This window comes from Rutidosis leptorrhynchoides, chromosome 4, assembly GCF_046630445.1.
Source record: "Rutidosis leptorrhynchoides isolate AG116_Rl617_1_P2 chromosome 4, CSIRO_AGI_Rlap_v1, whole genome shotgun sequence".
NCBI lineage: Eukaryota > Viridiplantae > Streptophyta > Magnoliopsida > Asterales > Asteraceae > Rutidosis > Rutidosis leptorrhynchoides.
Window position 1 is genome coordinate 325,288,254 of NC_092336.1, and position 10,324 is coordinate 325,298,577.

Genomic DNA, 10,324 nt, shown 5'->3' on the forward strand with positions numbered 1-10,324 from the left:
GCCAAATTCTCCAAGTGTGAATTTTGGTTGAAGGAAGTTCAATTTCTTGGTCACGATGTAAGCGATCAAGGTATTGAAGTCGATCCAACGAAAATCGAAGCCATTAGTAAATGGGAGACTCCTACCACTCCTACTCACATTCATCAATTCTTGGGTCTCGCCGGGTACTATCGTAGATTCATCGAAAACTTCTCCTTGGTTGCACGTCCTCTAACTGCATTAACTCACAAGGGAAAGAAATTCATTTGAGCGACCGAACAAGACTCGCATTTCAAATCTTAAAAACAAAACTAACCACTGCTCCTATCTTGTCACTTCCCTGGGGCAATAATGATTTTGTTATATATTGCGATTCCTCGAAACATGATTTTGGGTGTGTATTGATGCAATGAAAGAAAGTCATTGCTTATGCCTCTCAACAATTGAAAATTTATGAACGGAACTACACGACACATGACCTCGAACTCAGAGCCGTTGTCTTTGCACTTAAAATGTGGAGACACTATCTTTATGGAACCAAAAGTACCATCTTTACCGATCACAAAAGCCTCCAACACATCTTCGATCAAAAACAACTAAACAAGAGACAACGACGGTGGATTGAAACTTTAAACGATTATGACTGTGAGCTTTGTTACCATCCCGGGAAGGCAAACGTAGTAGCCGATGCCTTAAGTCGAAAAGAAAGAGCGGTGCCTCTTCGTGTCCCAGCTTTAAACATCACCATTCATACCAACCTCAATAGTCAAATTCGTGTAGCCCAAGACGAGGCTCTCAAGGATGAAAACATCTCTCTCGAACACTTGAACATCCTCACCTCTCGATTCAAAGTAAAGAAACCGAACTCCGATATTTCGCCGGAAGAATTTGGGTGCCTAGTTATGGGGACTTGCGAAGCCTTATTTTAGACGAAGCCCATAAGTCAAGATATTCGATTCACCCCGGTGCCAATAAGATGTACCACGACCTCAAAGAACAATATTGGTGGCCGAACATTAAAAGGGACGTCGCTACTTACGTTGAAAAATGCCTGACTTGCTCCAAAGTCAAAGCCGAACATCAAAGACCGTCCGGAATACTTCAACAACCCGAGATCCCACAATGGAAGTGGGAAAGGATAACAATGGATTTTATCACCAAACTACCAAAGACGGTGGGCGGTTATGATACTATTTGGGTTATTGTTGACCGCCTCACCAAATCCGCGCACTTACTAGCCATGAAGGAAACCGACAACATGGAGAAACTCGCACAACTTTACATTAAAGAAATCGTAGCCCATCACGGTGTACCCTTATTGGTTATCTCCGACCGAGATGGCCGTTTTGTTTCTAGATTTTGGCGTTCTTTACAAGAAGCGTTGGGAACGCGTTTAGACATGAGCACCGCATACCATCCGCAAACCAACGGATAAAGCGAACACACAATTCAAGCCTTGGAAGACATGCTACGAGCTTGCGTTATCGACTTCTGAAAACCTTGGGATAAGCGCTTGCCTCTAGACGAATTCTCCTACAACAATAGTTATCACACGAGTATTAACGCCTCACCATTCAAAGCTTTATATGGCCGAAAATGTCGTTCACGTCTTTGTTGGGCCTAAATAGGAGACACACAAATCACCGAACCCGAACTCATTCATGAAACAACCGAGAAGATTGTTCAAATCCGAGATAGGCTTAGGACGGCCCGAAGTCGTCAAAAGAGCTATACCGACAAAAGACACAACGACCTTGAATTTCAAGTCGGTGATCGTGTAATGTTAAAAGTCCGCGGTATATTGGTCCTTTCGAAATCTTGGAGCGTGTTGGAACCGTTGCTTATCGTTTAGATCTTCCGCCTCAATTGAGCTCCGTTCATCCTACTTTCCATGTATCCAACTTGAAAAAGTGCCTTGCCGAACCCGATATCGTCATCCCTCTCGAGGAGCTTACCATTGATGACAAACTTCATTTCGTGGAGGAACCGGTTGAAATTGTGGACACCTCCGTCAAAACGTTAAAATAAAGCCGAATTTCAATTGTCAAGGTCCGTTGGAATGCCAAAAGGGGACCCGAGTTTACTTTGGAAAGACAAGATTAAATGCAAAGGAAGTATCCTCATCTATTCGTGAATTCGGAAACGCAAGATCCCGAGGAAGAAACAACGACTACTACGCCTACTTAATTTTCGGGACGAAATTTATTTTAAGGAGTAGGTAATGTAACATCCTGCCTTTTTCCGTTCACTTTTTGTTTATTTATTTAAAGTCTGTTATATGATTATAACATCTTCTGTTAATACGCGTTTTAAATTATCTCGTTTAGGTAATTCACGCACCCGAATGAAACTCGAGGGACCAAACTCGCCAAGGGACCAAACGTTTGACTAGGTCAAAGGGTCAACCCTTAACTCTCATCCATTCATTCATCTCTTTCTCCTTTACTACTTCAACATTTTTCTCTCAAACTCAAATCCAAAGAATCATCATCCAAATCTGATTTAGCAAGTGTTTTACAAAACAAATTACATATTTGGAATCCTTGCAACTTTCTCTTCAATTCCATACCAATTTCATTACATTTGGGTAACTTTCTAAAATCACTGGATTTTATGTTCTTGATGTTTTTAACTTATAGAAGTGTTAATTAGTGTCTATGGCTCAAGTCTAACATGAATATATGGTTTGTATGCTCGATCTTGTTGTTTTGAAGTAACTAGCATGAACTTAAATTTTGGTGTGTTGTTCTTGAGATTTAGTTGCTTAAAAGTTGTTAGATGTTAAAAGTTCATGTTTTAATTGTGTTACTAGTATCACAAGTTTATATTTGATGTGTAGTTTGTTTTAGAAAACTTCATAAACTTGATTATTGATTTTGGTGATGTTGGTTAGGGTTTGATAGAACTAAATGTGAACATTTGATGCATTGAATGCCATGAATTGTTGTTGGTAAGTGTTTAGTTGGAATGTATGCTTGATTACCTACGAAACGGAGTATTGTATGTAGGTAGTAAGTTCCCGAATCACCAAACCACATTTATGAACTTGAATGTAATAAATGTTGAGCATTCAATGTGATTTTGGTTGTTGTAAGTGGTAGATTGATTGATGAAATATGCTTAGTTGTTTTCCTCATCAAAATACCTTTCCGATGACATAAGATACATGTTTTGATTGTTTGCGGGTCATAAATTGGGATTGTTTGGGTTTTGGTTCGTGCATTTGTGTGTTGCAGCAAAACAGGACCTGCATACTGATCTGGACGCCGTCCAGATTCTTGGACGCCGTCTAGTCCTTCAATGCTGGACGCCGTCCAGCAAATCTGGACGCCGTCCAGATGCACTGCCAGGGACTATTTTGGTTTGCCATTTTACGAAAAATGTTTGCTAACTTGTTCTAACATGCTCATATATGATTAAAAACCTCAGAAAAATAGTTCGAGACCCGACCCGAACGTGTTAACTTTTTCGTTGACTTTGACCCGACCCAAGTTGACTTTTAATCAAACTTAACCAAATGTTTGTGCAATCGTTCTAACATGCTTTTATACTTATATCTTGCATGAAACGTGACAATTTGACTCACAAGCTATAGTAATCGAGTCGTAACGAGCCATAGGACTAATTGAACGCTTTGACTGACCGTGTTTACCGATATTGATACAAACCTATTTGTTTAGGTCAAGACTAGCATTCGTTCTGGCACATGTTTACTTGCGAAGTACTTTTATACGCTAGCACTCAAGGTGAGATCATAGTCCTACTTTTACTCTTTTGAACTTACATTTGAGATGAGAAAACATAAACATTTCTTTTACTAAGTGAACACAAGTACAGGAAAACAAACATTCTACATACGAGTTAGAACAAAATCCTCAATTTGATTATCATTAGTTACACTTGCCGGGTGTAAGCGAGAACTTATGTTGTATGGCCATATGGGTTTGACAAACCCTCATTCGGACGGTTCGCTACCGTTATTCGGATGAAATGTATTTTCGAGAAACAGTGTATGTTCTAACACTATTGTGATGGGGTTCTATGGATGGAAAGTTAAGCCTTGATAATTGGGTGCTCGTGATAACAATTTTAGAATGGTTTACTATTATTTCAATGATATAAATCTTGTGGTTCATTTGTACTTACTTACTTAAACCTATGATTTCACCAACGTTTTCGTTGACAGATTTCTATGTTTTTCTCAGGTCCTTGAACGTTTTGTGATACATGCTTCCGCTCATTACTTTTGATACTTGCTTGGATGTCGAGTATACTTGCATACGTGGAGCGTCTTTTGACTTACCTTGATTTGTGTCGCATAGGTTTCAGTTGTATTTAAAACATTGTAACATGTTTGGTCATCGAACCTATTTTGTAAACCTTAAAACATCTTTATAATTGAAATGAATGCGACATATTTTGGTCAAACTTGGTTTTAAAGATTATGACCACGTAACGAGACCTAAGTAGACGGCATCGTCAATGACGATTTTGTCGGGTCGCTACACCTCGTTAGTAACCTACAACTAGTTGTCCACAGTTAGATGTACAGAAATAAATCGATATATATATTATCTTGAATCAATCCATGACCCAGTGTATACACGTCTCAGGCTAGATCACAACTCAAAGTATATATATTTTTGGAATCAACCTCAACCCTGTATAGCTAACTCAAACATTACTGCATATAGAGTGTCTATGGTTGTTCCAAATAATATATATACATGGGTCGATATGATATGTCAAAACATTTGTATATGTGTCTATGGTATCCCAAGATTACATAATATATTAGAATACATGTATAACACAATATAAGTTAGCTAGGATATGATTAATATAGATTTGTTACTAATTTTCACGTAGCTACAACAAGCAAAATTATCCAATCTTGTTTTACCCATAACTTCTTCGTTTTAAATTCGTTTTGAGTGATTCAAGTTGCTATGGTTTCATATTGAACTTAAGTTTATGAATCTAAACAGAAAAAGTATAAGTTTATAGTCAGAAATACAGGTTACAAGTCGTTTTTGTAAAGGTAGTCATTTCAGTCGAAAGAACGACGTCTAGATGACCATTTTGGAAAACATACTTCCACTTTGAGTTTAACCATGATTTTTGGATATAGTTTCATGTTCATAAGAAAAATCATTTTCCCATAATAACAACTTTTAAATCAAAGTTTATCATAGTTTTTAATTAACTAACCCAAAACAGCCCGCGGTGTTACTACGACGGCGTATATCCGGTTTTACGGTGTTTTTCGTGTTTTCAGGTTTTAAATCATTAAGTTAGCATATCATATAGATATAGAACATGTGTATAGTTGATTTTAAAAGTTAAGTTTGAAGGATTAACTTTTGTTTGCGAACAAGTTTAGAATTAACTAAACTATGTTCTTGTGATTACAAGTTTAAACCTTCGAATAAGATAGTTTTATATATATGATTCGAATGATGTTATGAACATAATTACTACCTCAAGTTTTGTGGATAAACCTACTGGAAATGAGAAAAATAGATCTAGCTTCAAAGGATCCTTGGATGGCTTAAAAGTTCTTGAAGCAAAATCATGACACGAAAATAAGTTCAAGTAAGATTTCCACTCGAAATAAGATTGTTATAGTTATAGAAATTAAATCAAAGTTTGAATATGAGTATTACCTTGAATTAGAAAGATAGCAAACTTTGAAGTGTTGTTGGTGTGTTCTTAAGTAGTTGTTTTGTAACTTGGTTTATGTATGGATTTATGAACTAGATTGAGCTAGATTTTATTGAAGATGATGAAGAACACTTGGAACAAAGGAAGAACACTTGAGAGAGAGTAATTTGATTCAAGAAAATTGCAAATTGAATGTGTTTCTGAGCTCTCATATTCACGTGAATGTGTAGTCTCCATATAGGCTCCATTAGTTTGTAATTTTGTGAGATATTTCATGCTAGATGTTAAATGATGGTTCCCACATGGTTAGGTGACTCACAAGAGCTGCTAAGAGCTGATCATTGAAGTGTATATATCAATAGTAAATACATTTAGAAGCTGGGTATTGTACGAGTATGAATACGGGTGCATACGAGTAGAATTGTTGATGAAAATGAACGAGTATGTAATTGTAAGCATTTTTGTTAAGTAGAAGTACTTTGATAAGTGTCTTGAAGTCTTTCAAAAGTGTATGAATACATATTAAAACACTACATGTATATACATTTTAACTGAGTCATTAAGTCATCGTTAGTCGTTACATGTAAATGTTGTTTTGAAACCTTTAAGTTAACGATCTTGTTAAATGTTGTTAACCTATTGTTTATTATATCTAATGAGATGTTAAATTATTACATTATCATGATATTATGATGTATTAATATATCTTAATATGATATATACATTTAAATGTTGTTACAACGATAATTGTTACATATATGTCTCGTTTCGAAATCCTTAAGTTAGTAGTCTTGTTTTTACATATGTAGTTCATTGTTAATACACTTAATGATATGTTTACTTATCATTTAACATGTTTATATATAGTGTATCAATATCTTAATGTGATTCATATGTAATTAGTAAGACGTTGTTATAACGATAATCGTTATAAATATCGTTTTCGAGTTTCTTAATTCAATAGTCTCATTTTTATGTATATAACTCATTGTTAAAATACCTAATGAGATACATACTTATCATAATATCATGTTAACTATATATATATATATATATATATATATATATATATATATATATATATATATATATATATATATATATATATATATATATATATATATATATATATATATATATATATATATATATATATATCCATATATATGTTATCATATAGTTTTTACAAGTTTTAACGTTCGTGAATCGCCGGTCAACTTGGGTGGTGAATTGTCTATATGAAACCTATTTCAATTAATCAAGTCTTAACAAGTTTGATTGCTTAACATGTTGGAAACACTTAATCATGTAAATATCAATTTCATTTAATATAAATAAACATAGAAAAGTTCGGGTCACTACATCTATATGATACATTTTACAAACATTGCATTCATTTTAAAAGACAAACTTTCATTTCATCGAAAGTTGATAGACATGCATACCATTTCATAATATCCAACTATAAATGACCTAATCTGTCATTTGCTTTATCATAATCTTTAATGAACTCAATGACTTGAATGCAACGTCTTTTGAAATATGCCATGAATGACTCCAAGTAATATCTCTAAATGAGCAAATGCACAGCGGAAGATTTCTTCCAAACCTGAGAATAAACATGCTTTCAAGTGTCAACCAAAAGGTTGGTGAGTTCATTAATTTATCATAATCATTAATTTTCATCATTTTAATAGACCACAAGATTTCATAATTTAATTGTACCCTTAACCCGAGTACATAATAACGCGCATAACCCGCGAATTAAAAATCATTCATATAGTGAACGCTTGATAACCGACTTAACTTTAATGCATAGAATATCCCCAAAATAGAACCTCTCGTCTGTATAATAATAATAATCTTGAAGTACTAAAGCATCCGTACCCCGGATGGGACTTGTTGAGGTCCATAGATCTATCTTTAGGATTCGCGTCGATTAGGGGCCATACCCGTTTCCTAATCATTAGGTTACCAAGCTAAAAAGGGATGATATTCAATATTCATAATTCAGTCATAGAATGTAGTTTTTGATCACTTGTGTCTATTTCGTAAAACATTAATAAAATCGGCGCATGTATTCTCAATCCCAAATATATATATAAAAAGGGAGTAATGAAACTCACAATACGATATTTTGTAGTAAAAATATGCATACGACGATACTGAACAATGCAGGGTTGGCCTCGGATTCACGAACCTATATCAAGTATATATATATTAACACATATAGTCTTAATCAATCAAATGTATATATATATTTATTAGTGATTTAATTGTTATTTTAATCATGTATTTCATTAATAACTTATTTATATTTATTTTACATACCATAAATAAATAATTAATATTTATTATTAAAATATTAATATAGTTATGTTATATGTATTAACTATAGTTTTATATATCTAAAAAATATATGATTAGATAATATTGATAATAATAAATGAAAAGTTGTTTTATTTTATAATAATAATAATAGTTATAATAACAATGATATTAGTTATAATAGAAATGATAATAATAATAATAATAATAATTCTAAAAATGATAATTTTAATAAAAATGATATTTTTAATAATATTATCAATTATAATAATACTAAAAATTATATTTTTACTTATAATGATATTTCTAATAATAATAATAAAAATAATAATGAAAATGATAATAATAATAATAATAATAATAATAATAATAATAATAATAATAATAACCATAACAATAATAAAAATAATACTAATAGTAATAATAATATTAATAACCATAATAATAATAATAATAATAATAATAATAATAATAATAATAATAATAATAATAATAATAATAATAATAATAATAATAATAATAATAATAATAATAATAATAATAATATTAATATTAATAACATTAATAATATTAATAGTAATAATAATAATAATAATAATAATAATAATAATAATAATAATAATATCAATAATAATAATAAAAAAAAATGAAGCACAACCTTTGAAGAACAAAGCTTTAAAAATAATTTATCAATGCCCAGACTCGAACCCAAGACCTCTCGCTTAATGAATATACCCTCAAACCATTCCACTATTCGACACTTTCTTGTATAATCTCTCGTGTTTAAAATATATAAGTTGAACGAGAGTCGTATGACTTCATCTTCATCATAAAATTATACCTTCGGCCCAACAGAAAATAGCGGTCCAACAAGCAATTTACGGCCCAACTGGAAAGCCTAGTTCTCGGCCCAATGTTTAATTTAAACAAAACTTGTTTCATTGGCCCATAACTTGTATTGTGTTTTCGACCCAGGCTAAAAAGCATGTGGGTTTCTTTGGATATCAACAGAAAAGAAAACGTCTGCATAAATTTATCATCTCCATTCGTTGTTAAATAGCTCTACCATCATCATCAATTTATCCTCATCGTCGCCATCAATATAACATATCATCTTCTTCGTTGTATCATAATCAACATATCATCATCATCATTTGTACATCATCGTCTTCATCATTAAATAGAAACAAAAACAGGAACGCAGCTGTAGTAACAACAACAGTATGATCGACCCTGGATTACGCGGATCACGTAATTATGTTGTCCAAATACACGGTTCGCGTATTATTTGCAGTAGTAGGAAAATAATTTATGCGGATCACGTAATTTTGGTTATCGTTACTGTATCATTATCATACTTTGTTGCAGGTTTGTGGTGGGTGATGATTTGACCAAAACAGAAAATAGCGTAGCAGTAGGTGGTTTAGCAGCAGTTATACGAGTGTATAGCATCAATCAAAACGGGTAGCTAGTAGTAAAACAGAAGGATCGAGCAGGTGGGTGTTGGTCGTGGTATGTTCCCGATAAGAAACATGAGAGAGAGTAAGAGAGAGATTGAGAGGTAGAGAGATAGTGAGTGATTTTTGGTCATGATGAGGGTAACGATTTAGTAGTAGGAAATGTAGCAGGGGTGTATTGTGGTTTGAGGTTGTGCAGGTGGTGTACGGTGGTAGTTTGAGAGGGTGATGGTTCACGACCCAAAATATAAAGAGAAGAGAGAGAGAAGAGAGAGAGGCGGTTTATGGCGGTTTTAGTGGTGATGACGGTTGTAGGGTGATGTAGGGTGATGATGGCCGAGAAAGGTTTGTGGCGATGGTGTTTGGCGGCAGAGGTGGTGGCAAGTGGTGGTCGTCAGGTTTTGAGAGGAAGAAGAAGGAGATTGCACTCCTTGTCTGATTTGTTACATGTATATAAATTAAATGTAATGAATATAATAATAATTATAAATATATTAATTAAATCATAATCATTCATGAATGTGCACGAGAGAAACAGTTAAAGCCTATGTTTTGTTTTTAACTACCGACAGTTTATCCCGGATGTCTATATCGTGTTCATTGCTAAACAGTTAACGTTTAAAAGTGTTCCTAAAAATCCTAAATTTTTAGATTAAATATATTTAATTATTTCACTCATTAACTGTTTTAAACCTGATAAAAAAGTTCAATAATTATTTATTTTCTGTTCCAATTTATATGTACGGAGTACTAATACTTAAACTTAAAAAGGTAAAAATATTTTTAACAAATCTTAAATCTTCGTAATCGATTTACAGTTCAACTTTTATTTTAGATCTTCATAAACTCGTATTACATCTATATGAACACTAGCGAAATGTCAACCGAGTATTACA